Below are 14,711 nucleotides of genomic sequence, written 5' to 3' on the forward strand. Positions count from 1 at the left end.
GCCACGCTCTCCTCCAGGGATCTTCCCAATCCAGGGATCGAACCTAGGTTTCCCACATTGCAAGAGGATTCTTTACTGGTTGAGTCATGAGAGAAGCCCTGGAAGTCCCACCGAGATATAACCACTTCATGTTATATTTTGGTAATTCTTGCAATATTTCACACTTTTTCATCATGGTTATATTTGCTTATGGGGATCTGTGATCAATGATCTTTGATGTTACCACCACAGCTCACTGGAGGCTCAGATGATGGTGAGCTTTTTTTAACAATCAGGTATTTTTAAGTTAAGGTACATACATTGTTTTTTAGACATCATGCCACTGTACTCTTTATTTTTAAAATAAATGGCATTCAGTGCTTTTATTCATATTTTTGAAGTTTGTCTGAAATTTATAACTTGAAGGTGATGTAAGGTTTATTTTTGAAACTTACACAATCAAGGTTGAGTAACAAGTGTATGAGTGGAACTTTTTTCCTTTCCAAATATAGCTCAAAACAGCTTTTATCCCAGTTTATTTTTCCGTTTACTGGATGCATTTATGGAAGGCACACAACAAGTATTTTGTTTTCTATTTTAACAACTTAAATGTAGATAAGACATATAAATCTACTTCTGTTAATTAAGGAAACTGGCAGATTTTCAAATATTGCTACAAATTACTATTAGGGTTTCCCTGGTGACTCAGATGATAAAGAATCTGCCTGCAACTCAGGAGACTGGGTTCGATCCCTGAGTCAGGAAGATCTCCTGGAGAAGTAATGGCTACCTACTCCAGTATTCCTGCCTGAAGAATTCCATGGACAGAGGAGCCTGGTGGGCTACAGTCCATGAGGCTGCAAAGAGTCAGACATGACTGAGCAACTAACACTTGCACTTTTCACTTTCACTATCAGACCAGATACTATGGGTACTTTGACAAAGCCTCTTTTTAGGCCAAAAGAGTAATTTTGTTTTTTGAGAAGAGGAGGAACAAGTGTTTATTTTAATTGAAATAATAGTTGATTTACAATGTTGTTTTAATTTCTGCTGTACAGTAAAGTGACTCAGTTAACATATATATAGTTGTTCAGTCTGTAAGTCATGTCTGACTCTTTGCAACCCCATGGACTGGAGTCTGCTAGGCTCCTCTGTCCATGGGATTTCCCAGGCAAGGATACTGGAGTGGGCGGCCATTCTCTTCTCCAGGGTAATTATTTTGATGTCTTCTTATATTCAGTTAACTAAAGGCTGGCAACATGCAGAAAACTTGGGCTTAAAAAAATTGCTTTGCTGTTTCAAAATACACTATAATCATGTCCAGGCTATTATTTAAACCAGGGGTCTATTTCCTATAGGCCAAATCTGATCCGCCGCTTGTTTTTGTAAATAGCTTGGTTTCCATAGTGCCTGAGCTACAACAGCAGAATTGAGTAATGATGACAGACACCGTGTGACCACAAAGCCCAAGATATGAACAGGCTACTGTGCAGTGTCTACATGACTTTCATGGGTACTGGGAAACCAAAAAGTTTCGTGTGACTTGCTTTATTGTGATATTTGCTTTATTGCAGTGGTTGGGAACCAAACTCACAGTTTCTCCAAGGTATGCCTGCGCTTATTCCCCCTCTGATGTCCTATATAACTTATTGTGTTTATCATGTCTTTGTGATGTCCCCTCACTAGAGGATAAACCCCACTAGAGCAGGAATCTTCGGATCAACTCTCTACACACTTGATTGAATGAATGATAGTTCTGTGTGTGTGTGTGTGTGAATGCACATGTGTACGAGTGTGCATAGAGATATAAACACATATCAGGAAAGAGCCACACCAAACTGTTGGAGAGAAACTAGGGAGAGATTCTCATTTCTCATCTCACATACTTTTTGCAACAAGCATATTTTCTGTTTTAAAACACGAGAAAAGGCAGGAATGTTTCCCAAAGGCATAGCATTTTTTTAAAAGAGCTTGGAACCAATAGAAGATGTACAACGGCAAAGCACTGGATTTAGGCGTACCTTTTAGGGAGGATAAAAACAGGATTTCTGAGGTGAAAATGGAAAAAATAACCAGGGTCTCTTTGTAATCCTTTTTTTTTTAGCTTTTTTTTTTTTTCCTTTTGAACATTTTATTTTGTATTGGGGGTACAGCTGTTTAACAATGTTGTGATGTTTTCTGATATTTTCAGGTGAATAGCGAAGGGACTCAGCCATACATATACATGTATCCATTCTCCCCCAAACTCCACCCGGTCCAGTCTGTCACATAGCGCTGAGCAGAGTTCCCTGTGCCGTCTTGGTGATCTGTTTTTGGTGTTAGAGTTCACGTGGTGATGAAGCCTTGCATTAAAAAATGCCCTGATGAATCACACGGGCAGATTTCAGCATGGCAAGTGGGAGGAAAGGGCATCTTTGGAATCCACTTCTTTGTCTGTGGCAGGGGTGTGCGCTCCAGAGCAGGGGTTGACCCTCCCAACGGGAGAGCAGTGCGCAGGGGCACCTAACAGATCCGCTTCTTCAGGAGCACTCAGGAGCTTTTACCTGCTAGGTCAGTATCCTGGGGCTGTGTAGCAAAGTAGCGTTAAACAACAGGAATTTCTTCTCTGACAGTTCTGGAGGCCGAAACTCTGAAATAAATGTGCAGGCAGGGCCATGCTCCCTCTGAAGGTGCTAGGGCAGTGTCTAGCTTCTGGGGGCTCCGGGTGTCCTTGGCTCGTGACTGCATCACCCCCATCTCTGCCTCTATCTTCACACACCTTCCTCCTTCTACATCTTCATGCTGGCTTCCCTCTCTGCTTGTCTCTTGTGTCCCAACTCCCCCTTCTTATATGGACATCAGTCATTTTAGACCCAGACCTTCCCTAAGGATCTCATCTTAACCCACTTAAATCTGCAAAGACTCTGTTTCCAAATAAGGCCATGTGGTGACGAGGTGGGAGTTAGGATTCCAACTTTTTTTTTTTTCTTTTTCCTGGCTGTGCTGAGTCTTTGTCGCGGCACGCAGGCAGCTGCTGCAGTGAGCAGGGGCTACTCTCTAGTTGGGGTGTGCGGTTTCTCATGCAGTGGCTTCTCTTGTTGCAGAGCACGGGCTATAGGGTAAGCAGGCTGCAGTAGTTGTAGCCCTCGGGCTCGGTAGCCATGGCTCTTGGACTCGAGAGCGCGGGCCCCAGTAGCTGTGGTGCATGGGCTTAATTGCTCTGTGGCATGTGGGAATCTTCCTGGACCAGGGATCGAACAAGTGTCTCCAGCATTGACAGGTGGATTCTTAACCACTGGACCACCAGGGAAGCCCCCAACATATCTTTTTTTAGGGGACACAATTCAACTGGGAACAGAGGCCGTGTCTTTCTCACAAGGCAGCAAGAGATAATATGTGTCTGTCCGTCTCTTGGGGAAGGCTGAGGGCTGTGTGTGCCGGGCCTGCCACATGGAATCTCTTCCTGCAGTCTCAGATGCTGGAGCTACACTAACCTCTTCTCTACCTCCTAGTAGCCTCTGATCATGTGAACTAACCCACTGCAGTCAGGAGACAGAACAGGCTTCCACTGTTAATAAATTGTTTGCGAAAGTATCATGCCCATCACATTTGTGTGATATCATGCTTATCAGAAGGGCATCTGTGATGGCTCTAGGGTGATTACTGGAGGGAGAAAACAGCAGTCTCCAAGAGTCTTATTTTGCTAATATGTTAAAAGTGAGAGAAGGGAATTCCCTGGGGGGTCCAGTGGTTAGGACTTGGCGCTTTCACTGCCAGGGCCTGGGTTCAAACCCTGATTGGGGAACTAAGATCCCGCTAGCCTTTTTCAACAAGGGAGGGCACCCCCTCCCCCCACAAAAGGAGAGGAAAATGAATCCTTCCCACGTATGAACCAGAACATTCTGACTCAGCACAGTTCAGTTCAGTTGCTCAGTCGTGTCAGACTCTTTTTGACCCCATGGACTGCAGCACGCCAGGCTTCCCTGTCCATCACCAACTCCTGGAGCTTACTTAAACTCATGCCCATCACATTGGTGATGCCATCCAACCATCTCATCCTCTGTCATCCCCTTCTCCTTCTGCCTTAAACCTTTCCCAGCATCAGGGTCTTTTCCAATGAGTCAATTCTTTGCATCAGGTAGTCAAAGTATTGGAGCTTCAGCATCAGTCCTTCCAATGAATATTTAGGACTGATTTCCTTTAGTATCGACTGGTTGGATCTCCTTCAGGAGAAGGAAAGAGAATCACAAAGGAAGAGGAAAGTTGAGAGCTATGGATCCCCTGTGTTGGGGATTAGTGATATGCTAGTATCTGCCTGGGCTTCCCCAGTGGCTCAGCAGTGAAGAATTCGCCTGCAGTTCAGGAGTCACAGAAGACACAGGTTTGATCCGTGGGTTGGAAAGATGCCCTGGAGGAGGTATGGCAACCCACTCCAGTGTTCTTGCCTGGAGAATCCCATGGACAGAGGAGCCTGGCAGGCTACAGTCCATGGGGGTCACAAAGATCCGGACACCACTGAAGTGACTTAGCATGCACACACACACGATTTGCCCAAGCACCAGCCAAACCCCACCTGGGTCCGCAGTGAGGGCATCCTGACCTGAGTTCTGCATCCACCACGGCGATGCTCACTGTGCCAGGAAAACTCCTAATTTCTCAGGGTCGACGGTTCACTGAACTAATCCTCAGGACATGAGTTCTCAGCGATCGCTGAGGGGGGCTTCCGGAACTCCCTGGAACCCAATCAGTTCCAATTAACCAGAAAAGGCAGGAATGTGGGCTGTGGATGGAGCAGGGTGAAAGGGCTTCTCGGCAGGAGAGCAGGCCTGGTCCACGGGCTGCCTCATGGAAACAGGCGCGGGTGCTGGCCACAACCAGAGGAGGAAGGGAAGGAACACAGGTCTCATGGTCAGTGGGGTCTCCCTGTTCGATGGGGCTGCCAGGCCACAGGATCAAGCAACACCACCCTTTAGAGTTAATTTGATCATTTAAAAACCACATTTCAGTAAGCTAGACAGAAGGACAGATACTGCCTTGATTCCACTTGTATGAGGTCCCTGAAATAGGCAGATCCATACTGATGGAAAATAGAATCAAGATTCACAGGGTCCTGGGGCTTGCAGGGGAGGGTGGGGGCATGGGGAGTCAGTTTTTGGTGAGCAGAGAGTTTATATTGGGGTTGATGAAAAACTCTTGGTGATGATTATACCTTCTCCAGGGGATCTTCCCAACCCAGGGATTGAACCTGGGTCTCCTGTGTGGTAGGCAGATTCTTTACCATCTGAGCCACCAGGGAAGCCCTATATAACATGATGAATGCATTTAATGCCCCTTCCAAATGTCAAAAATGATCACTGTTTTGTTATGTGTAGAGTCTATCACACTGAGTTCATTCAAGGCAAAGAAAACAAACAAACAAACTGGATGCTTTCTGCACAGAAGCCAGAGTCCTTGAAAGGGGCCATCACAGTCCCTGTTAGCAGAGAAGAGATGCGTGGCCCAGGGAAACCAAGCTGTCCATCTCTTGCCAAAACTTGGCCTCGTTCACAGGTGCCAAATAGAAACACGGAGACAGAGTTTTGGGTGAAGTAGAAAGGGTAGCTTTTAAGGCTTTGCCAGGCAAAGGGGGCTACAGGAGCTGATGCCCTCAAGACTGTGGGACCCACCGTGAGGGAGGAGTACACAGTTATATAGTGTTCAAGGAGCAGGGTGTGAGCAGCCCCGGGACAACTCTGTGACTGGTTGGCATCAAGGTGAAGTTTTAGGCATCATCAACCTTCTGGTTTCAACCAGTATAGGGTCTATCTTGAGCCTCCTAGGTAGCCAATGCAGGAGACACAAGAGATGCGGGTTAGATCACTGGTTCGGGAAGATCCCCTGGAGAAGGCAATGGCAACTCACTCCAGTATTCTTGCCTGGGAAATCCCATGGACAGAGGAGTCTGGCAGGCTACAGTCCACGGGGCCGCAAAAGAGGACACAACTTAGCGACTAAACCAAAACAACAACAGGGTCTATGTTTTTGTGGTCTGCAGTTTTGACCTGGTGGGGGTCTGCTTCCTGTAAAAACAAGTTAGGGATGTTCGTCAGTCCTTTATATCTTTCGAGGACTTCCCTGGTGGCTCAGATGGTAAAGCGTCTGCCTACAACGCAGGAGACCCGGCTTTGATCCGTGGGTCTGGAAGATCCCCTGGAGAAGGAAATGGCAACCCACTCTAGTATTCTTGCTTGGAAAATCCCATGGACGTAGGATCCTGGTGGACTACAGTCCGTGGGGTTGCAAAGAGTTGGACACGACTGAGGGACTTCACTTTCACTTTATATCTTTCAGGGAACTGGGAGTTCTGTGATTCTGTTATGTGACAGAATTATAGTCTAAACTGTTAACAGCTCTCCAGCCCAACAGCTATTCTTTGTTTTTACGTCTTCGCATCTCCCAATCATTCACTCTCCAGTCAGCATTTCACTTCAAAAGAAAAGGACACAGGGGTTTGTCGACATCCAAGTTCACTGTCATTCCTTGGGGTCGAGTGGAGTCTGTGATTCACCTGTGGAAACCCGTCCCAGCCCCTGGCTGTGGCAGGTCCTAGGAAAGGAGTGTGTGAACTTGAGTTGTGGCAGGTGAGACGGTCCAGGTTCAGATTATCTGGCCTTGTTCTGATAATGGCCCATGGAGCTCTCACCAGTCATTCTCACGCGCCTGGGTGTACTTCTCCCCACCTTGTCTGGTTCACTCCAGCAGCTACACTTGGCAGCCACAGCTCCTGCCTTGAATCGAGGTAGCCAAGCGAGAAGTTTGAAAGCTGCATCTTGTCCAGACTCACTAAACAACCTCAGGCCAGAGGACCCCCACCCCCAACCTGAGCAGTGAGGGTGAAGCAGGAGATAGCTGTGGCCCCAGGCCAAACAAAGGTCCGTACAGTCAAAGCTATGATTTTTCCAGTAGCCATGTATGGACGCAAGAGTTGAACCATAAAGAAGGCTGAGCGATGAAGAATTGACACTTCCGAACTGGGGTGCTGGAGAAGACTCTTGAGAGTCCCTTGGACAGCAAGGAGATCAAACCAGTCAATACTAAAGGAAATCAACGCTGAATACTCATTGGAAGGACTGATGTTGAAGCTGAAGCTCCAATACTTTGGCCACCTGATGCAAAGACCTGACTCACTGGAAAAGACCACGATGCTGGGAAAGATTAAAGGAGGGAGGAGAAGGAGACGACAGAGAATGAGATGGTTGGATGGCGTCATCGACCTGATGGACATGAGTCTGAGCAAACTCAGGGAGTTAGTGAAGGACAGGGAAGCCTGGTGTGCTGCAGCCCATGGGGTCACAAAGTGTCAGACAGGGCTGAATAGCAACAATAGGCTGAACTGTTTCTCCCCTGTGGACAGAAACTCCATAATAGCAGGATGATGGAGGAGTCTGGGCCCTGCCCAGATAAGAGATAAAAGACCACATGTTCCTCATTCTTAAAGTTAAGGAGACCTCTCCCATACACATGCACAGAAGACCCTGGAGGTCAAAAAGGGATGGGACATCACCTCACACTAAGTGATGTCAACTACCTATAAGCCTCTTCACTAGAATTCATCTTGGCTAAGAGATGCATGCGCATATATGGAAGGATCCTGAGATATACCAAATACAGACTCAGGGCCAGGCAAATCAAAATGATTGGCCAAAGGGAACCTCAAAGAAATGCCCCATAACAGTAAATCAAACTATCACAAGCGTGTGACTCAATGACTCTCCTGAGCCCGACTGTGTGTCTGTCCACACGCACTGTACTCATTTTTCCCTCCTAAAAAATACTTTACTTTGTCTCACTACTTTCTATCTTCGTGGAAATTCTTTTCTGCAAAGCCGAGAAGCCAGGGCCCTTGTCACTGACCCCTGGTCCAGAGGCTAGGATTCAGTGGTCTCACTGCCATGACCTGACCTCAATCTCTGGCTGGGAACCGAAGCTTTTCTTCAAGCTGCTGCAGGCCCCCTGAGATCAAGGTCAGCTCAGGAGGCAGAAATGGTCCCTGACACCCTCTTCTCCCCATGTGTCTGATTGGACCCTGTATTAGTCTCCTAGGGCTGTTGCCACAAAAAGCTACACACTCGGTGGCTTCAAGCAACAGAAACTTATTCTCTTGCAGTTTTGGAGGTCAGAAGTCTGAAATCAAGGTGTCAGCAACTCATGGTTACCGAAGGGGAAGGGGGTGGGGAGGGATAAATGAGGAGACTGGGACTAGCAGATGAAGCTACTATACCTACAATAGATAAACAACAAGGACTTACTGTATAGCATAGGGAAATATATTCAGTACCTTGTAATAACCAACTAATGGGAAATAATATTGAAAAGGAATACATTATACATATATATACAATATATGTACATTTCTATCTGAATCACTTTGCCATACATTAGAAACTAACACAACATTGGAAATAAACTATACATATTTAAACTGCTTATTTATTTTTGGCTACGCTGGGTCTTCGTTTTTGTGCACGGGCTTTCTCTAGTTATGCTAAGTGGGGGCTACTATTTGTTTCCATTCTCCCATTGCGATGGCGCCTCTTGCGGCAGAACACAGGCTCTAGAGCACAGACTCGGGCTCCGCAGCACGCAGGCTTAGTTGCCCCACGGCATGTGCGATCTTCCCAGACCCGGGATCAAACCCATATCCCCTGCTTTGGCAGGCAGATTCTTAACCACTGGGCCACCAGCGAAGTCCTATACATTTCTTTTCTCATTTGAAAAAGGAAAAAAGCAACAAGAAAGATGTCAGCAGGGCCATGTACCCTCCAATGTCTATAGGAGAGGTGCCTTCTTGCTTCTTCAAGCTTCTGGGAGCTCTCAGCATTCCTTGGCTTGTGGCCGTATCACTCCAGTTTCCACCTCCGTCTTCACAAATTTCTCTCTCTGTCTCAAATCTCCCCTCTGTCTTTCTTTTGTAAGGACACTTGTCATCAGCTTTAGGGCTCACCCAGATCTCGAGATTCCTCACTTTATTACATCTGCAAAGACTGTTTTCCAAATAAATTCACAGTCACAGGTTCCAGGGGTCAGGATTCAGAGGTAACTTGGGGCGGGGGTGCAAATTTCACCCTACTATGGCACTCAATCACATTCTCCATGAGGACCAGGTGTCTGCCTGAGTCTCATTGGTCCTTTGGGCAAATCTTGTTCTTTTAATGTCTCTTCCAGGTAGTACCCCAAACAGACTCAACCTTCTCAGGATGCGGAATTCTCTTTGAAGACCAACAACCCCAGAATTGAAACCTCCATCATGGGACTTCGCTGGTTAGGACACCATGCTTCTACCACAGTGGGCACAGGTTTCACCCCTGGTCAGGGAACTGAAATCCCTCATGCTACTCGGCAGGGCCAAACAACAAACAAACAAAACTCCACCCCAGTTCATCATCACTTGAATGTTCCACATGAGATAGTCAGACAGACCACACAAGGCCTGGTGACCATCCAGGGTGCAGAGCTGAGAGTTTCCAGGAGAGAGTTGCGGCTGACAACCCACCCCTACAATTCCGGTGCAACAGGAAAACGTGAAACAAAGCCAGGAAGAGATGACATTTGACACATAAAGATGCCCATGCAATTGCAGATGGTATATCACCAGGGTGCATTTCCACTTCATTTTTGTCTGAAATTTGAATGGAATCATATGCTCCAGAATATGAATTGTGCTTGTCTCTGCTGCTGGTGACAGTTTTTGATGATTTGCAACTCTCCTTTCGATGATCTCAATTTTCTACAATGAAACTGTCAAAAGAAGTCTGAGATGTAAGAAATACTAAAACACGAATACAATGTGAGCATCAAGACTTTCTTTTTTTAAAGTGTGAAAAGACATGAACAATTTCATCTGAACTGATGGGTGATGGCCGCAGCAGGACACAATTGGGCGCGGGACTGAAAAAGTGGACGCTTTCGAGCTGGGGTCTTGCTGCCCCCTAGAGTCCAACGGGAGAACTTCAGCACCAGGACCAGAAAAGGGAAGATGGAAGGGCACGGAAGTCAGGCAGAGAGGCTGTGTCAGCACGTCCTCTGACTCCTGCAAGCCCCCTTTCTCATTTCCTCCTTGAACATCTGGCCTGGCAGTGGTCCTTCGGGGTGCTTTTCTCCCCCACCTCCAGTCACGGGCAGGGGCGCTGTCCACTTTGGGTCCCCTGCCAACTTCCCAACTGACCTGAGTGCCATCCCTCAATAGCACTGCTACCCAGCTGAGGACACTGTAGGGACAGGATGCTCCAGCTCACCTCCAGTGAGGTGCCTGGTCCAGAGTGGGTACCTGAAAGATAACTGGAGGCACAGGTGACCTCAGGACTGCATCTCTGGGGCCTCTTCCTTCTGGTCTCATCTCCTCTGTCCACCTCAGCCCATTCTGTGCAGACTAGAGGTTACAACATATGGTTCAGCAATTCCACTTCTGAGTATTCATCTGAAGGAAACAAAATTACTAATTCCAAAAGATATCTGCGGACTTCCCTGGTGGTCCAGTGGTTCAGAATCCGCCTGCCAATGTGGAGGACATGGGTTTGATCCCTGGTCTGGGAAGATCTCACATGCCATGGAGCCACCAAGCCCATATTCCACAATTACTGAGCCCTCACTCCACAAGAGAAACCACCGCAATGAGAAGCCAGAGCATTGCAACTAGAGAAAGTCTGCATGTAGCAGCTAAGACTCAGCACAGCCAAAAATAAATCAATAAAAAATTTTTTTAAGAAAATAGTTTTTAAAAAAGATAGTTGCACCCTCATTTTCACTGCAGCATTACTTACAGTAGCCAACACAGAAGCAACCTAAATGTCCATGGATAAAGAAAATGGAAGATATGTATATATGCAATGGAATATTATTTTGTTATAAAAAAGGAGGAAATCTTGCCATCTGTGACAATATGGGTGGACCTTGATGGCAATAATGAAACGAAATAAATCAGGGAAAGGCAAGTACCAAATGATCTCTTGTAGAGGTGGAATCTTTTTAAAAATGGACAAAGGATCTGAACAGATATTTGCCATGGACTGAATATCATGTTCCCCCTAAATTCACAGTCTGAAATTAAAATGTCCAAAGGGATGATATCAGGAGGTTGAGAAGCTGGGAAGTGATTAAGTCATGAGGATGGAATCCCCAAGAATGAGACTGTAAGAAAAGACACCAGAGAGTAGGTGATCTCTTCTCTTTCTCCTTTCTGCCACATAAGGATACAGCTAAAAGATGTGTGCGTGCGTGCACACACATGCGCTCAGTTGTGTCCAGCTCTTTGCGACCTAATGAACTGCAACCTGCCAGGCTCCTCAGTCTACAGGATTTTCCAGGCAAAAATACTGGAGTGGGTTGCCATTTCCTTCTCCAGGGGATCCTCCCAATCCAGGGATTGAACCTGAGTCTCCTGCTTTGGAAGGTGGATTCTTTACCACTGTGCCACCTGGGAAAAGATGGCCATCTGTAAACCAGGAAGAAGGTCTTCACCAAGAACCTAACCATGATCTCAGAATTCCTCAGCCTCCAACACTGTGAAAAATAAGTTTGCTGTTTAAGCACTCAGTTCAGTTCAGTTCAGTCACTCAGTTGTGTCTGACTCTTTGCAACCCCATGCACTGCAGCATACCAGCCTTGCCTATCCATCACCAACTTCCAGAGCTGGCTCAAATTCATGTCCATCGAGTTAGTGATGCCATACAACCATCTCATCCTCTGTCATCACCTTCTCCTCCCGCCTTCAGACTTTCTCAGCATCAGGGTCTTTTCCCAATGAGTCAGTTCTTCACAGGTGTCCAAAGTATTGGAGTTTCAGCTTCAGCATCAGTCCTTCCCATGAATATTCAGGACTGATTTCCTTTAGGATTGACTGGTTTGATCTCCTTGCAGTCCAAGGGACTCTCAAGAGTCTTCTGCAACACCACAGTTCAAAAGCATCAACTCTTTGGCACTCAGCTTTCTTTATGGTCCAGCTCTCATGTCCATACATGACTACTGGATAAGCTCTTGGTTTAAGCACTCAGTTTACAGTAGATTCATTACAGCAGCACAAACTAAGACAACATGTCTCCAAATAAGATATACAAATGGTCAGTATGCATTTGAAAAGATTCGCAACATCATAAATCATTAAGGAAATACAAATCAAGCCCACAATGAGATACCATTTTAGTATATCCACAGATTTGTGCAACCATCACCATAATCAATTTTAAAGTTTTTTCATCACCTTGCGAAGAATCATCATACTTTAGCATTCAGCCATATCCCCCTTTAATAATACACTTTATTTATTTTGGGGAGGGGGTGCTTTCCAGGTGCCTCAGTGGTACAGAATCCTGCCCGCTAGGATACACAGTTTCCATCCCTGGGTCAGGAAGATCCTCTAGAGGAGGAAATAGCAACCCATTCCAGTAGGCTTACCAGGAAAATTCCACGGACAGAGGAGCCTGGTGGGCTGCAGTCCATGGGGTTGCAAAGAGTTGGACATGACTGAGCACACACACATTTTTTAATTTTTGAAATTTTTTTATTGGGGGATAATTGCTTTACAATGTTATGTCAGTTTCTGCTATACAACAATGTGAATCTTGTCCATGTATACATATATCCCCTCCCTCTGGAGCCTCCCTCCTTTCCCCTAATTATACAATTTAAGTGGATGGATTATGTGGTGCGTGGATTACATCTCAATAAACGTGTTAAAAAAAAAAAAAACAAAAAAAACCTTCTAGGTGAAGGTCAAAAAAGTTAATAATAGACTCACTCTTATGTTCTCACCCCCAAGTTAAAGTGTTGCTACTCCCTGACCTTACCTTCCTTTTTGAAAGTAACCATGAATTTGTGTGTGGCAACTGTTGTCTTGCTTTTTGTCAGCTCCACTACCTGTATACAGTTATTTTTTCATTTTGAAAAACCTGAGCATCACCCAGACAAGGTCTAGTTCCATTCCTTTCCAGCTGCCCATGTTGCTACTGAGAATTCAGACACCAGGACTTTCATTTTTTTCTTCTTTCTCTGAAGGTTTGAAAGTCTTTCCTTTAATCCTTCCTGTTCTGAAACATATGCTGACTTTGTCCAGTTTAACAGATAGCTTCCAACATGGCCTTTGGGGTGATTAGGTCATGAGGGTGGAGCCCCCATGAATGGAATTAGTGCCCTCATAAAGGAGACCCCCTTCCACCATGTGAGGACACAGCAAGAAGACGCCGTCTATGAACCAGGAAGCAGCCCTCACCAGATATTGAATCTGCTGGTGCCTTGGTCTTGGATTCCTAGAACTGCAAGAAATATACTTTCTGTTGTTTGTAAGTTGCCCAGTCTATGGTATTCAGTTATAGCAGCCCAGACAGTCTAAGACAACTTGTTTCCAATTATTTGGTGTATGTAACTAGGAAGGGAATTGCAAAGGTTTTTAATAGAGAAGGCGGGCATGAAACAGCCCTGATTTCCAGGTAGTGATGAGCATGGTTTCAGGTGTATGAAATTAAAAATCCCTCTCTCCTTACTGGAAGAGTCAGAAGGAGCTGGCAAGGAGTTTGGTGTGATGACAGATTGGGGAGGTGTTAAGAGGTGCGGGAAGATCTGGGGAGGAAGGAGGTAGGAGTGGAGGGTGGTTGTAACCCCCTTCACAGAGATGGTCACTTCCTTCCCTGTGTGCTCCTAGAGAAGAGCTGTGTCACCACGGTATGTGTGTGTGTGAGTCACTCAGTCGTGTCTGACTCTCGGCCACTCCCCGGGACCGTAGCTGGCCAGGTTTCTCTGTCCACGGAATTTTTCGAGGCAAGAATACGGACACTGCTTATTTGCATTAGTTCTTTGTTTTGTGAGTACTCTGACTGCAGGATTTTCAGAGAGAATTTGAGCACCACCTTGGGTTGTGTCTTCTTATCTCCAATTTGCTATGACAATTTACCCTAACCCCTCCTTCTGTAAGTTGTCAACAAACTGATATGAAACCATAGCTTTTCTGATTGTACACCTGTGTTCATTACAAAAAAAAGGAAGAAAACGTAGACCAAGAGGGCAGAAGCTTTCTCACGACCTGTCACTCAGACCATCAGCGTTGGCATATTTGATGTTCAATTCTCGTCAGTGTGCTCATTCTCTAAGAAATCTGGGAAGGCCCTCCCCAGCACAGCACTTTGTCCAACCTCTTGCATGCCTGCCTCTCCAGCACTAGTGGGAAGCTCTTCTTTTGCATGGGAGCAATTCACAAAAAGCAAATCTATTTCTTGGCCCATAAACTTTCATTCAAAAATGGTGACAGCTTTGAGTCCCGTAGGAAAAAAACTGACTATGTTCTTTAATAAGTTAATTTCCTACTTTACTGTTTTGAGCAGGGTCAGCAAACTTTTACTACATCAGATGCAAAGTACTTTAGGCTTTGCAGACCTAAAGGTCTTCATCACATAGACAACTTTGCCGTCAGAGTGAAAGCAAACAGAGACCATTTGTACAGAAAGGGTGTGACTGCATTTCAATAAAACTTTACATGCAGTCACGGGAGAAGGTTCAGATTTGGCTTGGAGTCTGTGTAAGTTTGCCTGATGGCTCAGATGGTAAAGAATCTGCCTACGATGCAGGAGACCCAGGTTGGATCCCTGAGTCGGGAAGTTCCCCTGGAGGAGGAAATGGCAACCCACTCCAGTATTCGTGCCTGGGGAATCCATGGACAGAGGAGCCTGGCGGGCTCCAGTCCATCAGGTAGCAAAGAGTTGGACACCACTGAGCAACTAACACTTTCA

At 45.9% G+C, this 14,711-nt stretch overlaps 1 long non-coding RNA gene across 1 annotated transcript in view; it reads left to right on the top strand.

The window, feature by feature from the left end:
- Nucleotides 1-9,274, top strand: part of LOC122440689 — a 45,738-nt gene extending 36,464 nt beyond the window's left edge. The window contains exon 3 of the long non-coding RNA XR_006269144.1: nucleotides 9,163-9,274. This is a non-coding gene — a long non-coding RNA (uncharacterized LOC122440689). The remainder of the gene's footprint in view (nucleotides 1-9,162) is intronic.
- Nucleotides 9,275-14,711: the final 5,437 nt, after the last annotated feature.

This window comes from Cervus canadensis, chromosome 4 (genome assembly GCF_019320065.1).
Source record: "Cervus canadensis isolate Bull #8, Minnesota chromosome 4, ASM1932006v1, whole genome shotgun sequence".
Lineage (NCBI taxonomy): Eukaryota > Metazoa > Chordata > Mammalia > Artiodactyla > Cervidae > Cervus > Cervus canadensis.